This window comes from Scyliorhinus torazame, chromosome 11, assembly GCF_047496885.1.
Source record: "Scyliorhinus torazame isolate Kashiwa2021f chromosome 11, sScyTor2.1, whole genome shotgun sequence".
NCBI classification, from domain to species: domain Eukaryota; kingdom Metazoa; phylum Chordata; class Chondrichthyes; order Carcharhiniformes; family Scyliorhinidae; genus Scyliorhinus; species Scyliorhinus torazame.
The window spans coordinates 203,427,806-203,451,698 of record NC_092717.1 but is presented as its reverse complement, the minus strand read 5'-3'; the positions used below and the strand labels follow the sequence as shown (position 1 = coordinate 203,451,698).

General features: G+C 46.2%; 1 long non-coding RNA gene across 1 annotated transcript in view; it reads right to left on the bottom strand.

Moving 5' to 3' along the window:
- The window catches only part of LOC140386044 (uncharacterized), a 43,391-nt gene extending 22,075 nt beyond the window's left edge, over positions 1 to 21,316 (bottom strand). The window contains exon 1 of the long non-coding RNA XR_011933557.1: positions 20,768 to 21,316. This is a non-coding gene — a long non-coding RNA (uncharacterized lncRNA). The remainder of the gene's footprint in view (positions 1 to 20,767) is intronic.
- Positions 21,317 to 23,893: the final 2,577 nt, after the last annotated feature.

Sequence of the window (23,893 nt, the reverse complement as noted above, 5' to 3'; positions counted from 1 at the left end):
GGAATTAAAAGTCTCATGATGACCATGAAACCATTGTCAATTGTAAAAACCCATCTGGTTCACTCATGTCCTTTAGAGAAGGAAATCTGCCATCCTTATCTGGTCTGACTCCAGATCCAAAGCAATATGGTTGACTCGTAACTGCCCCTTGAGGGCAATGCAAGGAACATTCCTGGTGGTGATGGCTTGGGGGTTAATGCTAGAAGGGTCTTCAAATCCAGAGCTCCCGTTGTTCGCATTCTTGTGAGGTTTACTGACTAGAAATCAAAGTCTGGAAACCTGATAAACTTTCCCAACCAAAGGGGTTTGTGACCTGAATAAAGCCGGTGGATCGATATAAACCATCAAGAGTGTCTGTAATGCTCATCAATAAGAATGATGCCATTGATGAGTCTTCGAAAGTAATCAGCTCGCAATTACCTCACCAATGTCACCTCTAATTCAATAGTCATTAAACATGGTGCTTGATGGTGGAATCACATTCACATGTTAAGCTTTCTTCCCCTGATTTCATTATTTTTAATCACTTCCTTATAAAATTTAAAATTTGACTCATGTCTTGATATTCATCACTTTTTTTTCCCACATATAATTGTTGATACTTGGAATGCTTTGTCTGACTTTGTTGCGAATGCTGAAATATGACTTTTCGAAGGACTGTTGGAAAGTTAGTGTAATTTCTGCGCATTTGTCACTATATGGGATCCCATAGAATCCCTACAGTGCCGAGGAGGAGGGGGGGGTGCTGATTGGTTGGGGGGAGAGCCCTGTTGACAACACAATGTCAGCGAATGTGCAAAATCGTTGCTAACTGGAGGGCTAACAAACCTAAGTGGCTGGCCGCTTCCATGGAGTGGGCAGATGATCAAATTCCCAGCCTATTCCTGGGAAAGTTATCTGACAGCAGGAATGTTGAATATCTCCCTGCCACCATCCCCCTTGCCTCCAAGGCTGACATCACGGGGTGAGGAAAGATTAGCCTTTTAACTCTCTCCACAGCTGCTGGCTGAGATGTATTTCCAGAATCCCCTGTTTGTATTTCTGCAAGGTAAAAGTAATGGGTTTGGTTTTGGAAAAGAAGCCAAAATGTCCACATATATTGGGGAGGCAATGGCTCAGTGGTATTGTCGCTGGACTAACAATCCAAAGACCCACAGTCATGTTCTGGGGACCCGGGTTCGAATCCCGCCACTGCAGATGGTGAAATTTGAATTCAATAAAAAAAATCTGGAATTAAAAGTTAAAAGATGCTTAGGAAACCATTGTTTATTGTCGTAAAAACCTATCTGGTTAACTAATGTCCTTTAGGGAAGGAAATCTGTCCTCCTTACCTGGTCTGGCCTGTATGTGATTCCAGATCCACTGCAATGTGATTGACTCTTAAATGTGCTGAGGGCTGGGCATTAAATGCTGGTCCAGCTAGTGACACCCACATCCCATGAACACATTTTTAAAAAGAAACACAGGGGCCTCAAGTCAAATAGAATGGCAGAGATGAGATTTTAACAGGCACAGAGGAGAGATAACGAATAAAGCCCCAGGTTCATGTGTGAGACAAAGTTGACATGTGGAAAAAATGGAGTCAGTTTGCAATGTTGATCAATCAATGTACAGAATCTGAGGCAGGTCTGAGTAGGATGTGAGTCAGGAACTGTTTGAAAGGTAGAAGATCAGTAGGCTATTGTTGGATGTTACCTTGTGGAAACAGAGGATCAGGAAAGAGTTGTAGACGTGGCTCGAGAGATGGTGCAAGAGGGAGGGATTCAAATTCCTGGGGCATTGGAACCGGTTCTGGGGGAGGTGGGACCAGTACAAACCGGACAGTCTGCACCTGGGCAGGACTGGAACCTATGTCCTGGGGGGGGGGGGTTGCTAGAGCTGTTGGGGCGAGTTTAAACTAATGCGGCAGGGGGATGGGATCTGATGTAGGAAGTTGGGGGGAAGTAAAATGGGGCCAGAAACAAAAAGCAGTAAGGGGGAAAGTGTAAGGCAGAGAAGCCATAGTCAAAAAACAAAAAGGGCCACAGTCCAGTGTACAGTGACTGAGGAGAGTGTGAAAAGAGAGGTGGCCAATGCAGGATTGAGGGTGTTGTACCGAAATGCACGCAGTATACAGAACAAGGAAAATAAGCTTGTTGCGCACATTGAAATTGGCCGGTACAATGTTGTGGGCATCACAGAGACGTGGCTGCAAGGGGATCAGGGCTGGGATATAAATACCCAAGGATATATGTCCTATCGAAAGGATAGGCAGATGGGCAAAGGGGGCGGGGTTGCAATGTTAGTAAGGAATGAAGTTAAATCGATAACAAGGAATGATATAGGATCAGAAGGCATAGAATCTCTGTGGGTAGAGTTGAGGAATCGCAAAGGTAAAAAGACCCTGACCCTGAAGTTATGCACAAGCCCCCTAGCAGTAGTCAGGATGTGGGGCAGAAAATAAACCAGGAGATAGAAAAGGCATGTAAAAAAGGCAATATTACAATAATCATGGGGGACTTCAATATGCACGTGGACTGGGAAAATCAGGTTGGTAGTGGATCCCAAGAAATGAAATTTGTGGAATGTCTAACAGCAGCTTGTGACAAAGCCTACTCGGGAACAGGCAATTCTGGATTTAGTGATGTGTAATGAGGCAGACTTGATGAGGGAACGTAAGGTGAAGGAACCCTTAGGGAGCAGTGACCACAATATGATAGAATTTACCCTGCAGTTTGAGAGGGAGACGCTGCAATCAGATGTAACGGTATTACAATTAGATAAGGGTAACTACAAAGACATGAGGGAGGAGCTGGCCAGAGTTGATTGGAGAACGAGCCTAGCAGGGACGACAGTGGAACAGCAATTACAGGAGTTTTTGGGGGTTATTAGGGAGGCACAACAGAAATTCATCCCAAGGAGGAGCAAACATGCTAAGGGGAGGACAAGGCTGATGAGGGATGTCAAGGACAGCATAAAGGCTAAAGAAAAAGCATACAAAGTGGCGAGTTTTAGTGGGAAACCAGAGGATTGGGAAGCCTTTAAAAGCGAGCAGAGGACAACTAAAAAAAGCAATAAGGGGGAGAAGATGAAGTATGAGTGCAAGCTATCTAGTAATATAAAGGAAGATAGGAAGAGATTTTTTTCAATATATAAAAGGTAAGAGAGAGGCAAAAATAGACATTGGACTACTAGAAAATGTGGCTGGAGAAATAATAATAGGAAACAAAGAAATGGCAGACGAACTGAATAGTTACTTTGCACCAGTCTTCACGGTGGAAGACACCAGTGGGATGCCAGATCTCCAGGAGAACCAGTGACTGAGGAGAGTGTGAAAAGAGAGGTGGCCAATGCAGGATTGAGGGTGTTGTACCGAAATGCACGCAGTATACAGAACAAGGAAAATAAGCTTGTTGCGCACATTGAAATTGGCCGGTACGATGTTGTGGGCATCACAGAGACGTGGCTGCAAGGGGATCAGGGCTGGGATATAAATACCCAAGGATATATGTCCTATCGAAAGGATAGGCAGATGGGCAAAGGGGGCGGGGTTGCAATGTTAGTAAGGAATGAAGTTAAATCGATAGGGGCAGAAGTGAATGCAGTGACCATTACTAAGGAGAAGGTTCTGGGGAAACTGAAAGGTCTGAAGGTGGATAAGTCACCTGGACTGGATGGACGACACCCCAGAGTCCTAAAAGAGATAGCTGAGGAAATTGTGCAGGCATTAGTGCTGATCTTTCAGGAATCACTGGAGGCAGGAACGGTCCCAGAGGACTGGAAGGTGGCTAATGTACCACCACTGTGGAGGCAGAAGATGGGAAATTATAGGCCGGTTAGCCTGATTTTGGTCATTGGTAAGATTGGTAAGTCTTTCATTAAAGATGAGATCGCGAAGCACTTGGAAGTGCATGGTAAAATAGGACTGAATCAACACGGCTTTGTCAAAGGGAGGTCATGTCTGACAAATCTGTTAGAGTTCTTTGAGGAGATAACAAGCAAGTTAGACAAAGGAGAATCAGTGGACGTGATTTCTTTAGATTTCCAGAAGGCCTATGACAAGTTGCCGCATAGGAGACTGTTAAATAAGTTAAGAGCTCATGGTGTTCAGGGTAAGATCCTGGCATGGATAGAGGATTGGCTGACTGGCAGAAGGCAAAGAGTGGGGATCCTTTTTCAGGATGGCAGCTGGTGACTAGTGGTGTCCCTCAGGGGTCTGTGCTGGGACCACAACCTTTTACAATACACATAAATGATTTGGAAAAGGTACTGAAGGCACTGTTGCTAAGTTTGCAGATGATACAAAGATCTGTAGAGGGACAGGTAGTATTGAGGAAGCAAGGGGGCTGCAGAAGGTCATGGACAGGCTTGGAGAGTGGGCAATGAAGTGGCAAATGAAATACAATGTGGAAAGGTGTGAGGTTATACACTTTGGAAGGAGGAATCTAGGCATGGACTATTTTCTAAATGGGGAAATGCTTAGGAAATCAGAAGCACAAAGGGACCAGGGAGCCGTTGTTCACGATTCTCTTAAGGTTAATGTGCAGGTTCAGTCGGCAGTTAAGAAGGCAAATGCAATGTTAGCATTCATGTCAAGAGGGCTAGAATACAAGACCAGGGATGTACTTCTGAGGCTGTATAAGGCTCTGATCAGACCCCATTTGGAATATTGTGAGCAGTTTTGGGCCCCATATCTAAGTAAGGAAGTGCTGGCCTTGGAAAGGGTCCAAAGGAGGTTCACAAGAATGATTCCTGGAATGAAGAGCTTGTCGTATGAGGAACATTTGAGGACTCTGGGTCTGTACTCGTTGGAGTTTAGAAGGATGAGAGGGGATCTTATTGAAACATTCAGGACACTGCGAGGCCTGGATAGAGCGGGCGTGGAGAGGATGTTTCCACTTGGAGGAAAAACCAGAACCCGAGGACACCATCTCAGACTAAAGGGACGATCCTATGAAACAGAGATGAGGAGAATTTCTTCAGCCAGAGGGTGGTGAATCTGTGGAACTCTTTGCCACAGAAGGCTGTGGAGGCCAATTCACTGAGTGTCTTTAAGACAGAGATAGATAGGTTCTTGATTAGTAAGGGGATCAGGGGTTATGGGGAGAAGGCAGGAGAATGGGGATGAGAAAATATCAGCCATGATTGAATGGCAGAGCCAACTCGATGGGCCGAGTGGCCTAATTCTATTCCTATATCTTATGGTCTGTCATGTGAGAGTACCTTTAAGCCAACAGTGATGTCAGAGAGTGGGTGGAGCTGGGCTTTAGATCAGCCATTTTGCAGTCTGTGTTTTTCAGTTGGAAAAAGAGCTTGTGTGTGCCTGTGTGTTTCCAGAGAGCTGCAGTTTGGAGAAAAAGAGCTTGGGGAGAGTCTGTGTTTGCAGTGAGCTGGTTCTCTGTCATGAAAGACTATCTCTGGATAATTTGGGTGATTTAAACTCATAATAGTAAAGCTTTTGACCTGATGTGATTCTGTTTAAAGGTGTTAAGTCTCTTGGAAGTTTGAAGGAACATTTTGAGGAATTATTTACTGTTGCAATATTTTCTGAGTTATCTTTGAAGTAAGGGGTGTTAAGAGATCCAATGTTTATTTAAGATGTTAAGTTGAGTTCATGGAATAAACATTGTTTTGTGTTGAAAAACCCACATGTCCCTAATTGTAATCCCACTCCTAGGCAACAAGCCGTGTGCTAGGAAAAGCAACAAATCCATAAAAGGGAGAGGTAGGTTGAACACCATGATACATTTTGGGGTTCTGAAAACGCCTCGCTCATAATAGGTCTTATAGACTCAGACAGCGTTACAGCACAGAAAAGGCCCTTCGGCAGATCGCCTCTGCGCCGGTCAAAAACAACCACCTATCTATTCTAATCCCATTTTCCAGTATTTGGCCCATAGCCTTGTATGCTCTGACATCACAAGTGCACATCTACATACTTCTTAAATGTTATGAGGGGCTCTGCCTTCACTGCCCGTTCAGACAGTGAGTTCCAGACTCCCACCACCCTCTGGATGAAAAACTTTTCCTCACATCCCCTCTAAACCTCCTGCCCCTTACCTTAAATCTTAGCCCCCTGGTCATTGATCGCTCCACGAAGGGGAAAGGTTTATTCCTGTTCACCCTATCTATACCCCACATTATTTTACACATCTCAGTCAGGTCCCCCTCAGTCTCCTCTGCTCCAAAGAAAATAAACCAAGTTTATCCAATCTCTTTTCATAGCTAACACTCTCCAGTCCAGGCAACTTCCTGGTAAATCTCCTCTGCACCCTTCCCAGTGCTATCACATCCCTTCTATAGTGTGGATTCCAGAACTGCATAGAATACTTCTAGCTGTGGCCTAACCAACGTTTTATACAGTTCTAGCGAACATCCCTGCTCTTGAACTCTACGCCTTGCCTAATAAAGGCACATATACAATATGCCTTCTTAACCACTGTATGCACCTGCCCTGCTTCCTTAAGGGACCGGTGTACATGCATACCAAGGTCCCTCTGATCGGCGGTGCTTCCCAGTGTCCTGCCGTTCATCGTGTATTCCCTTGCATCATCTCACACTGATCCAATTTGAATTTCATTTGCCACTGATCAGCACATCTGACCAGCCCATATATGGAAATCGTGGGTTTCCTCCGGGTGCTCCGGTTTCCTCCCACAAGTCCCGAAAGACGTGCTGTTTGGTGAATTGGACATTCTGAATTCTCCCTCTGTGTACCCGAACAGGCGCCGGAATGTGGCGACAAAAGGTTTTTCACAGTAACTTCATTATAGTGTTAATGTCAGCCTCCTTGTGACATTAAAGATTATTCTTAATTATTATTGTGTAGTTTCTTACTGTTCTGTGCCGAGCAGTTGCCATACCAGGCTGTGATGCAGCCAGATAGGATGCTTTCTATGGTGCATTTGTAAAAGTTGGCAAGAGTCAATGTGGAGTCAAACATGAGCCAACAGAGCTTGACCCAAGGCCCAGTGGAGCAGCACTATGGTTACAATGTTAGTCGTGTTCACTTGTGGATTTGACACATGCGCAGAGGAAGTAAGGAACTTTAGGAGTGGAATTCCAGAGAGCCGGGGAGGCTGAGAACTAAGTCCGCAGTGTCAGTGCAGATACAATTCATAATGGATTAAATGTTCTCAAATCTGCCACAAAGTGAAGTCTGAAAATGTTGGAAATTTTCTAAAATCACTGACCCAGCTGCATATTTTGTGACAGCCATCAACAGTTCTTTAATTTATAGTCTTGAAGTTAAACATGGTTTATTTAGTGAGATAACAGTGCTAACCTGAGGGATTGATTTGAGTGGTACGAATGTAGTAGCTTAGATTGATGTGAACTAGTTTACAGTTGTTTACTATCTTCTGTCCTCCACTTAAGAAAGCTAGAAGAATAAAAATGCATGACGTACTGTATAGAGAGGAACCTCATTAGCAAATGGAGAATTTTGGTTCCACCATCTATCACTGTCACTTGTGACCATCAACTGACTAACGAACACCGATGAAGCATAATAAAGATATAACTTTAGATGCGTCCCAAACACCCTGAAAAGGGAAGATGCTAATGTGTAGAAAATATGTGCATACTGATTAATTAGAACTGCTACATTTCCTGAGAGATGTTGGGAAAGAAAAAGTTGGAAACTATAGAAAATGAATGTTGAGGAAGCTTGTTGAAGAAAAGTGACCAAATGCCATAACCAAGGATTTTGGAGCAGCATTCAGGTGGGAGAAAAGCTAGATTCAGTTTTGGTTTTGAAGATATGACAAACACAAAACTGAGTTGGTAGGGAACTATTTTTGACCGTGAGCTGATGTCACAATTCAGCCAATGCTTCTCGATTTTTCTTACATCCAATCGCAACTAATTAACTATATTGACTGCAACAAAGACTGGAACAATGCTGGTGTTATTGACAACAGAAAGATGGATTTTTTCTTTGCATTAATATGACAATGAAGGTAACAAGCAGGGTGGAAAAAGGAGTAGTAGTAGGTGTAATGTATTTGGATTTCCAAAAGGCATTCAATAAGGTGCCATGGGCAGCACTGTAGCACAGTGGTTAGCATTGTTGTTTCACAGCGCCAGGGACCCGGGTTCAATTCCCGGCTTGGGTCACTGTCTGTGCAGAGTCTGCACGTTCTCCCCGTGTCTGCGTTGGTTTCCTCCGGATGCTCCGATTTCCATAAAATATATCAGAGCAGAAATGGGCCATTCGGTCCATCTTATCTGCTCCGCCATTCAATGAGATCATGCCTGATCTGATGTGATAATCCTCAACTCCACTTTCCCGCCACAGTCAGATCAACTCTGATTTTATTGAATGATGGAGCAAGTTCAAGGGGCCACATATCCTACTCCTGCTCCTATTTCTTGTGTTCTTATTAATGGCTTTAGAATGTTTTTTAGCAATTCAGTTTTAGTGATGTGCACCCTTGTACTCCTTTAAGTTCCTTCCCATGAGTTTAATCAATTGATTAGGCCCTGCCTGTGATTCATTCCTTAATTGCTAATAGCAACATGGTAATACTGGAGATACAGTGGTCTATATTACTGATTCAGAGACATGGGACGGGATTCTCCAATAATGGGGCTATGTCCCCACACCGGCGTGAAAACCAGCGCCAACCACTCCGGCATCAATGGCCCCCGAAAGTGAGGAATTCTCCCCTATCTAGGGGGCTAGGTTGCCGCTGGAGTGGTTCCCGCAGGTCCAGCCGGCGCCGAACGGCCCGCTGCGTGAGTTCGCGCATGGGCGGAACGGCTGGCGTATTTCCGCTCATGTGCGGGGTTTCCCTTCTCCGCGCCGGCCCCCATGAAATATGGTGGAGCCCTACAGGGACCCGGTATGGAGTAAAGTAGGCCCCCATGGAACCAGCCTGCCCGCCGATCGGTAGGCCCCCATCGCGGGCCAGGCCACCATGGGGTCCCCCCTCGGGGTCGGAACCCCCCCGCCTACCCTCCAGGATGGCCCCCGCACACTTACCTTCCAGGTCCCGCCGTGTGGGAAGTGATTAATCCAGGTCGGCGGGACTCAGCCAAACCTGTCGGCACTCGTCCCATCGGGGCCCGGAGAATCACCGGGGGGTCCACTGTCAACGGGAATCCCGCCGACGCCCGAAGAATGGCGCCGGAGAATAGGGAAGCCGGTGTCGGGGCAGGATTTGCATCTCCCCCCGGGGATTCTCCGACCCTGCGCAGGGCCGGAGAATCCCAGACATGAGTTCAAATTCCACCATAGCAGCTGCAGAACTTAAATTCAGCCAACTCAATGAATCTGGAGTAAAAAGCTAATAGCATAGAATCCCTACAGTGCAGAAGGAGGCCATCTGGCCCATCAAGTCAGCACCAACTCTCCAAAGAGCACGCTACTTAGGCCCAATCACCCACCCATCCCCGTAACCTCACCTAACCTTTGGGCACTTAAGCATGGCCAATCCACCTAACCTGCACATCTTTGGTTTGTGGGAGGAAATTGGAGCACCCGGAGGAAACCCACAAAGACACGGAATGAAAGTGCAAACTCCACACAGCCAGTCACCCAAGGTCGGAATTGAACCCAGGTCCCTGACGCTGTGAGGCAGCAGTGCTAACCACAGTGCCACCATGCTGCCCATATGAATAACAGTGGACATAAAGCTACCTTATTTTAGTGACTATCCATCTGGTTCAATTCCTTTTGGAAAGCTAGTCTACCATCATTCCATTTCTGGTGTATATGGGGCTTCAGAGCCACAGAAATATGGTTGACTCTTACCTGCTCTCTGCAATGGTCGAGCAATGCATTCAGCGTTACCCAAGAAGCTGTTTCACGATCACTTTCCCAAGAGCAATTAGGGATCGGCAATAAATGCTGGCCTTGTCACATGAATGAATTAAAATAATGAACCCTTACCCATTTTGACATGATGGTCGAGATGCCGGCACTGGACTGGGGTGGGCACAGTAAAAAGCCTCACAACACCAGTTTAAAGTACAACAGGTTTATTTGAACTCATACACTTTTTGGAGTACTGCTCCTTCATTACCTGGTGTTGTGAGATATTGTGACATGTGCAGCTGCCAGGCAGAGCTGCCACAGGTAAGTGCTTGATTCCCATCTAGCTTTCTGGGAAACAGTATAGTGCCTATAGCACCTAATCAATGCGGAAGTGGAGCCTGCAAATTTTACTTACACATTCCTACTTTGTGTAAATATTTTTCAATCCATTTTCTTTTATTTTTATCCCCCCTTTAAAAAGTGGTTTGATGTTGAAAGGGTTTTGCTGTTGTTGCTCATCCCGAGGACCTGAACTTAATTCTTTCTGCCTGCTATTAGTTCAGGCCACCTGAAGATTTCCCAACTGCTCCTCATCAGCGTGGTCAGCTGAAATGCAGGTATCCCCTTCTCCCAACCTTCCACTTCATGCCTTTGTTATTTCACAGTACGAAGTCTTACAACACCAGGATAAAGTCCAACAGGTTTGTTTCGATGTCACTAGCTTTCGGAGCGCTGTTCCTTCCTCAGGTGAATGAAGAGGTCTGTTCCAGAAACACATATATTGACAAATTCAAAGATGCCAAACAATGCTAGGAATGCGAGCATTAGCAGGTGATTAAATCCTTACAGATCCAGAGATGGGGTAACCCCAGGTTAAAGAGGTGTGAATTGTCTCAAGCCAGGACAGTTGGTAGGATTTCGCAGGCCAGATGGTGGGGGATGAATGTAATGCGACATGAATCCCAGGTCCCGGTTGAGGCCGCACTCATGTGTGCGGAACTTGGCTATAAGTTTCTGCTCTGCGATTCTGCGTTGTCGCGGGTCCTGAAGGCCGCCTTGGAGAACGCTTACCCGGAGATCAGTGGCTGAATGCCCTTGACTGCTGAAGTGTCCCCGACTGGAAGGGAACATTCCTGCCTGGTGATTGTTGCGCGATGTCCGTTCATTTGTTGTCGCAGCGTCTGCATGGTCTCGCCAATGTACCACGCTTCGGGACATCCTTTCCTGCAGCGTACGAGGTAGACAACGTTGGCCGAGTCGCACGAGTATGTACCGCGTACCTGGTGGGTGGTGTTCTCACGTGTAATAGTGGTATCCATGTCGATGATCTGGCACGTCTTGCAGAGTTGCCATGACAGGGTTGTGTGGTGTCGTGGTCACTGTTCTGAAGACTGGGTAGTTTGCTGCAAACAATGGTTCGTTTGAGGTTGCGCGGTTGTTTGAAGGCAAGTAGTGGGGGTGTGGGGATGACCTTGGCAAGATGTTCATCGTCATCAATGACGTGTTGAAGGCTGTGAAGAAGATGACGTAGTTTCTCCGCTCCGGGGAAGTACTGGACGACGAAGGGTATTCTGTCGGTTGTGTCCCATGTTTGTCTTCTGAGGAGGTCGGTCCGGTTTTTTGCTGTGGCGCGTTGGAACTGTCGATCGATGAGTCGAGCGCCATATCCCGTTCGTACGAGGGCATCTTTCAACGCCTGTAGATGTCTGTTACGCTCCTCCTCGTCTGAGCAGATCCTGTGTATACGGAGCGCTTGTCCATAGGGGATGGCTTCTTTAATGTGTTTAGGGTGGAAGCTGGAGAAGTGGAGCATCATGAGGTTATCCGTGGGTTTGCGGTAAAGCGAAGTGCTGAGGTGACCGTCCTTGATGGAGACGAGTGTGTCCAAGAATGCAACTGATTTTGGAGAGTAGTCCATGGTGAGTCTGATGGTTGGATGGAACTTATTAATGTCATTGTGTAGTCGTTTCAGTGATTCTTCGCCGTGGGTCCAAAGGAAAAAAATGTCATCGATGTATCTGGTGTATAACGTCGGCTGAAGGTCCTGTGCAGTGACTAGGTCCTGTTCAAACTTGTGCATGAAGATGTTGGCATATTGGAGTGCGAATTTGGTCCCCATGGCTGTTCCGTGCGTCTGGTTGAAGAACTTGTTGTCGAAGGTGACATCTACAGACGCTGAAAAATGCCCTCGTACGAACGGGATATGGCACTCGACTCATCGATCGACAGTTCCAACGCGCCACAGCGAAAAACCGGACCGACCTCCCCAGAAGACAAACATGGGACACAACCTACAGAATACCCTTCGTCGTCCAGTACTTCCCCGGAGCGGAGAAACTACGTCATCTTCTTCACAGCCTTCAACACGTCATTGATGACGATGAAAATCTTGCCAAGGTCATCCCCACACCCCCACTACTTGCCTTCAAACAAGCACGCAACCTCAAACGAACCATTGTTTGCAGCAAACTACCCAGTCTTCAGAACAGTGACCACGACACCACACAACCCTGTCATGGCAATCTCTGCAAGACGTGCCAGATCATCGACATGGATACCACTATTACACGTGAGAACACCACCCACCAGGTACGCGGTACATACTCGTGCGACTCGGCCAACGTTGTCTACCTCATACGCTGCAGGAAAGGATGTCCCGAAGCGTGGTACATTGGCGAGACCATGTAGACGCTGCGACAACGAATGAACGGACATCGCGCAACAATCACCAGGCAGGGATGTTCCCTTCCAGTCGGGGAACACTTCAGCAGTCAAGGGCATTCAGCCTCTGATCTCCGGGTAAGCGTTCTCCAAGGCGGCCTTCAGGACCCGCGACAACGCAGAATCGCCGAGCAGAAACTTATAGCCAAGTTCCGCACACATGAGTGCGGCCTCAACCGGGACCTGGGATTCATGTCGCATTACATTCATCCCCCACCATCTGGCCTGCGAAATCCTACCAACTGTCCTGGCTTGATACAATTCACACCTCTTTAACCTGGGGTTACCCCATCTCTGGATCTGTAAGGATTTAATCACCTGCTAATGCTCGCATTCCGAGCATTGTTTGGCATCTTTGAATTTGTCTATATATGTGTTTCTGGAACAGACCTCTTCATTCACCTGAGGAAGGAGCAGCGCTCCGAAAGCTAGTGACATCGAAACAAACCTGTTGGACTTTAACCTGGTGTTGTAAGACTTCGCACTGTGCTCACCCCAGTCCAACGCCGGCATCTCCACATCTTTGTTATTTCAGGAAGAGAGACCAGTGGCGGTTGGAAACAAGCAGGCAGTTTTCCAGCAGAATGCAGCACATCGGATATTAGACCACTTTTGCAAGAGAATTTCTCTGCCTCTATTAGGTTTTCTCTTGGGATTTCTGCTACAGTTGGGTTTGCTTCTTAAAAATTGCAAGTGGGCATCTCAATGACCTGCTGCAGGAAGATCTCATATCATACTCATGTCAACAGTGCTCTCTGTGACAATGAAGCGACTACAGCTCTCAACTTTTACGTCTTAAGCTCCTATCAGGTACAATATAGGAACTCTGCAATGTGGGAGCACTCGGGGCATTCATATGCCAGTTCACATAATTAGCTCTGACTTCACAGACCAGCAATAGAGAGAAAGGACCAACCAATTCTACATGAGTGTTGGCTTTCCCAAGCTACGTGATACTGTCAATGTCCACCACATTGCATTAAAGCAGCCACAGAACTCTTGCCTCGAGGCAAAGGGATTTTGCTCAATGAATGTGCACTCAGAGGATTCTTTCAGTCAATGGCTGATAGGTTAAAAAAAGTGTCATCTGACACCTTCATTTAGCACTTGAGAAGCGCAGGCTCAACAGTTGAAAATTTGCACAGAAAATTCATGCCAGTTGTACTACTTGCAATGCTTTCATCAAGGGCATGTAAATAAGCATGCCCAGAAAATCTCTCTATATCTCCCTCTAGTGGCCACGAGCATGTGTTACTTTTCTTTTCTAAGTTGCAACATCAATGCAAATTATATTATCAAAATTACTGGCCTGTTTTTTTTTAAGCCTGCCCCAGAGTTTAAACGAGCTAAGAGCCCCTTGGCTCTACTGAGTGAAATAATTCTTAATGAATTCAACTTGGATCATCTCAACTCAGTGAAACGAGATTGGACAGTTTCAAAAATGTTCCGCTCGAGCACAGAAAGCAGAAGAATGGCTCAAACAGGGAATGGAAAAGGTCATACTTTTACAGGGAGTTGGGAGAGGTCAAGGGTCACTACAGGGTAGCAATGGAGGGATGCTTTTCTAATTGGAGGGCTGTGACCAGTGGTGTTCCACAGGGATCAGTGCTGGGACCTTTGCTCTTTGTAGTATATATAAATGATTTGGAGGAAAATGTAACTGGTCTGATTAGTAAGTTTGCAGACGACACAAAGGTTGGTGGAATTGCGGATAGCGATGAGGACTGTCTGAGGATACAGCAGGATTTAGATTGTCTGGAGACTTGGGCAGAGAGATGGCAGATGGAGTTTAACCTGGACAAATGTGAGGTAATGCATTTTGGAAGGGCTAATGCAGGTAGGGAATATACAGTGAATGGTAGAACCCTCAAGAGTATTGAAAGTCAAAGAGATCTAGGAGTACAGGTCCACAGATCACTGAAAGGGGCTACACAGGTGGAGAAGGTAGTCAAGAAGGCATACGGCATGCTTGCCTTCATTGGCCGGGGCATTGAGTATAAGAATTGGCAAGTCATGTTGCAGCTGTATAGAACCTTAGTTAGGCCACACTTGGAGTATAGTGTGCAATTCTGGTCGCCACACTACCAGAAGGATGTGGAGGCTTTAGAGAGGGTGCAGAAGAGATTTACCAGAATGTTGCCTGGTATGGAGGGCATAAGCTATGAGGAGCGATTGAATAAACTCGGTTTGTTCTCACTGGAACGAAGGAGGTTGAGGGGCGACCTGATAGAGGTATACAAAATTATGAGGGGCATAGACAGAGTGGATAGTCAGAGGCTTTTCCCCAGGGTAGAGGGGTTAATTACTAGGGGGCATAGGTTTAAGGTGAGAGGGGCAAAGTTTAGAGTAGATGTACGAGGCAAGTTTTTTACGCAGAGGGTAGTGGGTGCCTGGAACTCACTACCGGAGGAGGTAGTGGAGGCAGGGACGATAGGGACATTTAAGGGGCATCTTGACAAATATATGAATAGGATGGGAATAGAAGGATACGGACCCAGGAAGTGTAGAAGATTGTAGTTTAGTCGGGCAGTATGGTCGGCACGGGCTTGGAGGGCCGAAGGGCCTGTTCCTGTGCTGTACATTTCTTTGTTCTTTGTTCTTTGTACTGGGGTCACAGGAAAGAAACCGTAATTTCATGTCAGGAGAAATTGGCATCTTTGGGTTACTTTTCTAATTCTGTCCCCAAATTTGCAGATTTATTGGAGTAGAGTTTATAAAGGGGAGCAAAACTAATGTCATGGATCAGCCCCCTCCTCTGAAAGAAACTTCTCAATGTTCAATTCCCTTGATTTCAATTGCAGAAAAACTATAGATTTCTATGTTGATCTGTTTCTATGATGATTTGCGCTGTTAAAATCATGACATCTGTTTTGCACAAATGCAATAAGTTGAAAATCTATCCCACTGAACTCAGCTCCACAATCCACTGTGGTGGGAATTGAATGTACAACCTCTGGCTTGCTGGTACAGTACAGATGCAGTATAATTTGGATAAATGTGAGGTTGCAAAATCGAGAAGGCAGACTATTATCTGAATGGTCATAAATTAGGAGAGGGGAATGTGCACCGAGACCTGGGTGTCCTCGTACACCAGCCACTGAAGGTAATCATGCAGGTGCAGCGGGCGGTAAAGAAGGCAGATGGTATGTTGGCCTTCATAGCGAGAGGATTCTAGTACAGGAGCAGGGATGGCTTGCTGAAATTGTACAGAGTCTTGGTGAGGCCACACCTGGAATATTGTGTGCAGTTTTGGTCTCCTTATCTGAGGAAGGATGTTCTTGCTCGAGAGGGAGTGCAGCGGATATTACCAGATTCCTGGGATCGCGGGACTGACGTATAAGGACACATTGAATCAGTTAGGATTGTATTCACTGGAGTTCAGAAGAATGAGGGGGATCTCATAGAAACCGAGAAACTTCTAGCAGGACTACACAGGGTAAATGCAGGAAGGAAGTTCCTGATGATGGGCGTGTCCAGAACCAGGGGCCACAGTCTGAGGATATGGGGTAGATCATTTAGGACAGAGATGAGGAGGAACTTCTTCACCCAGAGAGTGGTCGGCCTGTGGAACTTGTTACCACAGAAAGTAGTTGAGGCCAAAACATTGTGTGTTTTCAAGAAGCAGTTAGATATAGCAATTAGGGCGAAGGGGATCAAAGGATATGGGGGAAAGCGGGATTAGGCTATTGAGTTGGATGATCAGCCATGATCACAATGAATGGAGGAACAGGCTTGAAGGGCTGAATGGCCTCCTCCTGCTCCTATCTTCTATGTTTCTATAATCACCAGAACCCTGGACCCATTCACATAAATTATAGAATTTACAGTGCAAAAGGAGGCCATTCGGCCCATCGAGTCTGCACCGGCCCTTGGAGAGCACCCCACTTAAGACCACACCTCCACCCAATCCCTATAACCCAGTAACCCCACCCAACCTATTTTGGACACTGAGGGCAATTTATCATGGCCAATCCACCTAACCTGCACATCTTTGGACTGTGGGAGGAAACCAGAGCACCCGGAGGAAACCCATGCAGACACGGGGAAAACGTGCAGACTCCGCACAGACAGTGATCCAAGACGGGAATCGAATCAGGGACCCTGGAGCTGTGAAGCAACTGTGTTACCCACTGTGCTACCGTGCTGCCCGAAAGAGCAATCTCAGGAGTGGGATTTAAAACCACACCCCAAAAATCACCAGGCTTAAACAAGGCAAGGAAACAAGACGAGTCAAGTTGCTTTGAACAAAATAGCAAATGATAAAATACTTACTGGATTTCCGAGTGATGATCTTATAATTGTGTCTCTAGTTATGCTCTTCCCCCACCATAGGAATAATTGGGCGGGATTCTCCGACCCCCCGCCGGGTGGGAGAATCGCCTGGGGTTGGCGTGAATCCTGCCCCCGCTGTCCTCCCAATTCTCCCGCCCCCCAAAAACCGGCCCGGCGTGAGTCGCACCTCCCCGCCTCGGGGACCGTCGCGACTCAATGGGCGCCGGGGCCGCCCGAATTCTCCAGCCCGCAATGGGCCAAAGTCCCGCCCGTTTGTAGCCGGTCCCGCCGGTGTAAATTAGAGTAGCTCCCTTACCGGCGGGACCTGGTGGCGCGGGCGGGCTCCGGGGTTCCTGGGGGGTCGCGGGGGGGATCTTGCCCCGGGAGGTGCCCCCATGGTGGCCTGGCCCGTGGTCAGGGCCCACCAATCCATGGGCGGGCCTGTGCGTAGGGGCACTCCATTGTTCTGCACTAGAGGCTGTGGTCTTCCACCATTTCCGGTGCGGAAGCGAATCCCTCTGCGCATGAGCGGGGATGACGCCAGCACGCGCTGGCGCTCCCGCGCATGCGCTGACTTGCGCTGGCCAGCGGAGGACTTTCGGCACGGGTTGGCGTGGCGCCAAGCCCCTATCCTGTTGGAGCTGAAGCCAGACCAAGCAGGTGTACTGCAGTTCGCTCTGCCATCAAAAGACGATATCTTGATCATTTGGTGAATTCAGAATTATAAATGTTCTCAGTAGTGAATGTAAACCTAATGTGCTTCTGTTAAAAGGTGTTTCTTTTGTCTTCTGGATGTTGTTTGGGAAGTTATTAAGCATTACTTAGTGTTGTATTCTTTGGGGGTTGTATTTTAATTAATGGTTGCTGAGATGTTGATTGTGTGTTTTAAAAAGGTTAACTTGAGTTCATAGAATAAACATTATTTTGCTTTAAAAAATACTTTTCCATTTCTGCTGTACCACACCTGTAGAGTGGGCTGTGCGCTCCCCATACCACAATCTATTAAAGGTTGTGGGTCAGGTGAACTCCATGATACACTTTGGGGTTCTCTAAAACCTGGCCCATAACAAATGTCAGTATGTTTTCCATGGAAAGAGGTGTATCTTTTCTTACCCTTGGAGTACAGATTTCACTAATTAATTCAGCAGCAAGCTATCATGAGTTCGAAATAAAGAAAATTATTTATCCTCACACACTTATCCTGGATTAATGTAATGTTCCTTACTCGGTCTCACACATACATATACACACATATATTGGATGCAAATAAAGGCAACACATTTTTACAGATTACAGTTCATTCAATCTCTGATTTATGATTTGCAGTCTCCCACATGGCAGGCTTCTTGAACTAATTCAATGAGTTAAAGTTGAAATGAGGTTATAGTAAAGCAAAGGGTTAACAGCAGGTAGCAAGCTTTCTTGTAGTCAAATATCTGGGAGTTTGGCTCTCAGGAGAACATTGAAACTGGAACAGGTTTTACTTTAGCTGCTTGATCATTTGAGAGCTAGTTTCAGAGTCTGGTTTATAGACAGGCAGATGGCTGATGAATCAGTTGAGTCCTGGGGCAATAAGGATACAGTTCCTGAAACCAGTTTCAATCAAATGACTGCTGGGCTAGCACATCTGAGGCAAACCAAGTTTAATTTGGATGGGGGAGGCCATTATAATACAATCAAAAGTGTATGGTGGCCACTGAGTTTTGATCATCCCTTTTGTCTGGTATGAAACATTGAAATAGGCAGTCTTTAGGTTTCAGCCAATTCTTAATGAGATGTGTGCATTCCAGAATGCATTTAACTGAGTGTTTTGCGTCAAGGAACTCTAGCAAAATTGAAGTCAATGTGAATTGGGGTAAAATTCTCCACTGGTTGTAGTTGTTGGAGGTCAGTCTTTCAGTGCCGGGACATCACGGGAGGAGTTGCTCAGTTTAGTGCTCCAGGCCCAACCATCTTCAACTGCTTCATTAATGCTTTCCTCCATCATAAGGTTCGAAGTGAGGATGTTCGCTGAAGATTGTACAATATTCAGACCCATTTGCAACTCTTCAGATACTGAAGCAATCTGTATCCATCTGAACTGGGCAACATTCAGATAAGTAACAAATAATATTCATTTCACATAGCTGCCAGGCAATGACCATCTCCAACAAGGGAATCAATTATCATCCCTTGAGATACAGTGGTGTTCAGCCCTCTATCAACATTTTGGGGATTGGTATTGACCAGAAACTGCGCTGGCGCTGCCATAAAAATACTATGACTACAAGAACAGGTCAGAGGATGGGAAACTTGTGGACAGCAACTCATCTCCTGACTCCCTAAATCCTGTCAGCTGTCTACAAGGCACAGATCAGCTGTTTGATGGAATAATCTCCATTTATTAGACGAGCCCAATCAACACTCATGAATTTCAACACCACCTGAGACAGCACAGCCTGTACACCACCTTCAACATTCACTCCCTCCACCTCCGATGCACAGTGGCAGCAGTTTGCACCATCTACAAGATGCACTGTAGCATCTTCCAAACAGCCAATCTATACTGCCTAGAAGGACAAGGGCAGCAGATACACGGGAGCATCGCAAACCGGAAGCTCACCTCCAAGCCTGGGTCAAAATCCTGGAACTCCCTCCTTAGCTGTGGATGTACCTACACCACATGGACTGCAACAGTTCAAAAAGATGGTTCACCAGCATCTCAGGGCAATTAAGGATGGGCAACAAATGCTGGCCTAGCCAGCGCTGCCCACCCCCCATGAACAAATAAAAACAATACTTTTACAGCTTCAGACTCTACCACATTTTTCAAGACCAACATCTCCATGTACACGAACAAACCACTTCTGATCCTTTACACAGGCCTAATATTGCTCTCGTTCCTGACACAGACAATTACATTCTTTATGAGTCCACAGTTGCTACTAGTGAGGTGGGCTTTGAGGCAAGTTGGTAAAACAAAAAAACAAATGGCAGTTTTCGCTGCACCCGATCCATAACCTGTTCCATACACACATCAAAACAGAATATTTGTGCCATTATTAAAACTAAATTACATCAAAATTGGCAAGTTATTTGCTGAAGCTTCAGCCCAGTTTGGATTTCTTGGGGGTTCAGCAAGTTTTAAGTTTGATGTGGAATTGATCTATTCAAACGGTTCAGATTGGAAGAATCAATTCTAATGGCACATCCACCTTTGCAAGATTCACACAATTATATTTCAAGTATATTGAAATGGCACTTGCATTAATGTAGGGCCTTGGGCTACGTCTTGTTGATAACATTCATCCTCAGCCCTCAAAATGTGAAATAAGAAAATAATTTCAATACAGAGTCAGTGCACAGAAACCAAGTGGCCTCCCGAGGACTTTATGCAACTGTTTACAAACACTGAAAGCTGCGTCTGAGGCTTAGGGGAGTAACAATCCAATTCTTCCACTTGCTGAGGGAAATCAGTAACTACCCAAAGAAAGGAAGCATTTTCTTTCTGAGGGACGCAGAAAATAATAATTGAGATAAATAAGGTAACGCCTGTTTGGGGAGACCTACGTATATAGAGAACCACTGCTCCATTTCAGCAACTGAAAGGATATGATTTTCAAAGCGCTATTTTGAATATTCAATGTACTTTTCACTTTCGGGTATATAATTGGCCCAATGATACAATGGCAGGTGCTCGGGCGATCAAGTATTCCTGCAGTGATATTAGGCGTCTGTGTGTTTTTGGGGAAAGGCACAATGAGCGGCCTCTGCATAAAGCAACTGAGGCTCCTGAACAGAATTCTAATCACCAGTTCATGTTTCAAATGGGGAGACAGTGGCGTAGTGGTACTGTCACTGGACTAGTAAGATAGAGAGCCAGGGTAATGCTCTAGGGACCCAGGTTCAAATCCCGTCACTGTAAATGGTGAAATTTGAATTCAATAACTATCTGGAGTTAAAAGTCTAATGGTGACCATGAAACCATTGCCGATTGTCGTAAAAACCCATCTGGTTCACTAATGTCCTTTAGGGAAGGAAATCTGCCGTCCTTACCTGGTCTGGCCGACATGTGATTCCAGGTCCACAGCAATGTGGTTGACTCCTAAATGCCCGCTCAAGAGCAATTAGGGATGGGCACGTCCCATGAATGAATTAAAAAAACTGAGGGTAAGGCCCTCATTAGCAAAGCTATTTATTCATCATCTCCCTCTTTATCTATCTGCGTATCTCCTTTCAGCCCGAAAACCCTCTGAGAATTCTGTGATCCTCCAAATCATAATCGATTTTCATCACTCCACCATCAGCAGCCAATGCCCTCAGTCATCTAAATCCTAATGTCTGGAGTCCCCCTTAATCCTTTCCAGTCCTCAATCTATTAGCCCTTATTTAAGATATCCTTCAAAACCCACATTAACCAAGGTGTTTGGTTTCCTGTCCTAGTAGCTCATTCTTTGGTCCAGTTTTTGTCTGGTTTTTGAATCGCTTTGAAACGTTTTTCTTGCCCAAATTGCAAAATAGCAAGCACTGTTGCCATTGTTGTGCTTCATGGGTAGTGGTTGGTGACACAAAAAATTCCCAACATCTAATATTTCCGATTTTCCATTAACCATGCGCCAGGACCAGCAGGAAAATATTCAGGTGAGCTGACCCTGCACTGTGGGTTATGTCAATTCAAACTTGCACAAATGTTATTTTTCAACTGCGTCATTCGTAGCTGTTGATCATCATGGCAATGCTGTTTTTTAAGTTGGTGACCAACTTTTAACCTCCCCCTTTTACCCTTCAAGTCCCTCCCTTTCCTCCTCTGACATCACCACATCCCAATTCCCTTTCCTCCTGTCTCCTCTGTCACATTGGAGGTAATCTTTATTGCCTGGCAAACATCCAAGCAATCAAAAACAAGCTGGATGAGTTTAACGCTAGACTTACCTCCCAGAGGGAAGTAAGAGACTGCTGAGTTCTCTGTTTCACAGAGACATGGCTCACTCCTGCATTTACCTAACATTTATTAACACATCATAAATTATTAATTTCTAACGGGTCACTATAAAACATTTCACTGTTAAACATTTAACTTATCCGTACAGTTGATTACTAACGAACACTAGCTAAGCTACTCTCATGCTGCTGGAGAATATCAAAAAGAACTTATGTACAGCACAAACATTTGAAAACAGCAGCATTACATTGCTACCTAACCTGGTAAAGTTACAGAGGGACATGGTTTTAATTCTTAGCAGCAGTTAGTACATTTGTTCAGTTTTGTTGAATTCCGAAGAAGGGGGCTTGAACTGTATATATCGGGGAGCAGGAGGCTTTTGCTCGCCATTTACGGAGACAAAGTGTCTGAATGACACTGCAGATTATTGCAATTACTAGAAGGGCCTCTACTGTGTATGAAAGGGGGTTCCAATTGGCAATGTTTTTCCACCAAGTGGGGGTTTCTGTGTCTATCTTTGTATGTGGTGTGGTGTCCGGGCTAGGGGTGTCATGTTGTGTGGTAGTGTTCGGGCCTGGTGTGGCGTACATTAAAATGGTCCGTTGCGCGCGCAGTTGCAGAAGTCCAGCGATGATCAAAACGCATGTCAGCGGTCCTTGCTTCACCCTGTCTTCTGTTTTCCGTCTTCCGTGTATTCCTGGGGGTGCAAGCACAGTATCTGTTATTATCTTCGGTTAATATCGCGTTTTATTTGTCTTTCTCTCCTTACTCCAATTACCCATTATGATTGTCATCATGTGTGACTCCCTCATTTTTTTTTTTTGAAATAACGTTTTGAGAGACAAGAAATACAAATTTTTAAGTGCAGAGATTCTCGCAACTTGTGGTCGAAGCGGGGAGTGGGTGGACAATTTCTCCGTCCAGTCTTTTATTTACCACAACCAGTGGTGGCTGAGGCTCATCTTAACTAGCCGAATTTTAGGGCGGCCAGTTTTATAACGTTTCTTCATCCCAGGGTCCAGAGGTAGTTCGGGTGTAGCAGCATCTGTGGCAACCAAGTGTGTCATATGTGTAAATCGCAGGTGGGGAGCGACCAAAGGGTCGCGAAAAGTAAAAGAAAGAGGGGGTGAGTATACAGAGCGTGGCAAAGGGCATTCTTTAAACTACAATAAAAGAGCAGAGAAGGGGAAACTAAAACCTGCCAAGGACAGCGTAGAGTGTAGAGAACCATTCCAGAGTACTCGAGGTGACGGGAACATGAGGTGCGTGTGAGCCGCGGCAGGGCAAGAATGGATGGAATCCCCGGGTAGGGCGGTGATCAGTGCCATTGCTCCACTACCGGGCTTAACTGACCGGATGCATTTGGGGTCCTCAGGTAGGGTGGGGATTAGTGCCGTGACTCCCTACCTGGGTGACCTAACGAGCGATAAGAATTTGTAGTCATGTGAGATCCAACCATTGTGTCTTTAACGGCCATTGGTCAGTAAATTGCATCTGTGTCTCTGTGAGAAGAGTAACTATGACTCTATCAAGAAATTGGGTGTCAGGCCGACATCAATTAAAACCATGTATTGGGCAGAAAAGAAGAAGGAAAGAGGCGGGCATAATACTTAGGCGGTGTCTCTTTCTCATCATCTGGACACCTCAGGTTTCTGTACCAAACAGCGTTGTAAAAGCATTACCAAAATGAGAGTCAGTATCTGAATCATCATCACCTCCCGGTTGCCAGACTTGTGTCTGCCGTTTCTGTGCCATGGCCGCGTGGGCCATCGGATAATCTGAATCGTCGTGTCTTACCAGCCTACAAGAGTTGCCGCGGTGCCAAAGAGGGGCTTGTTTGTTGTGAGACGTTGGGGCGGTGGGAGTGGAGGGCAAGTTACTGTCGTCGGGTGGTGGCTGTGGCGGTGGCTGGGGAAGGGCATAAGGGGGGCCAAAGATATCTAAGTCGTGGTTCCGGGGGCTGGGGTGACTGGGGGCAGAGAGATTGCACCAATGGTCAGGGATAATGATCAATTCGGGGAGGCTGTCGCTGTCGTCGGAGTCAAGTTCAAGGTGAAAGTCTGTACCTGTGGGCGGAGACAGGTTCGGGTCTATGGGCATGGACGTGCTGGCATGGCTGGCGAGGGTTGGCGTAGGGGTCAGGCTAGGTTGCCGATGGGCGGGGCGGAATCGTCTCCTATTGCCAGAGAGATGTGGTGGGAGTGGCTACATTGGAATCCGTAGACTTTGAGTTGGTTGAT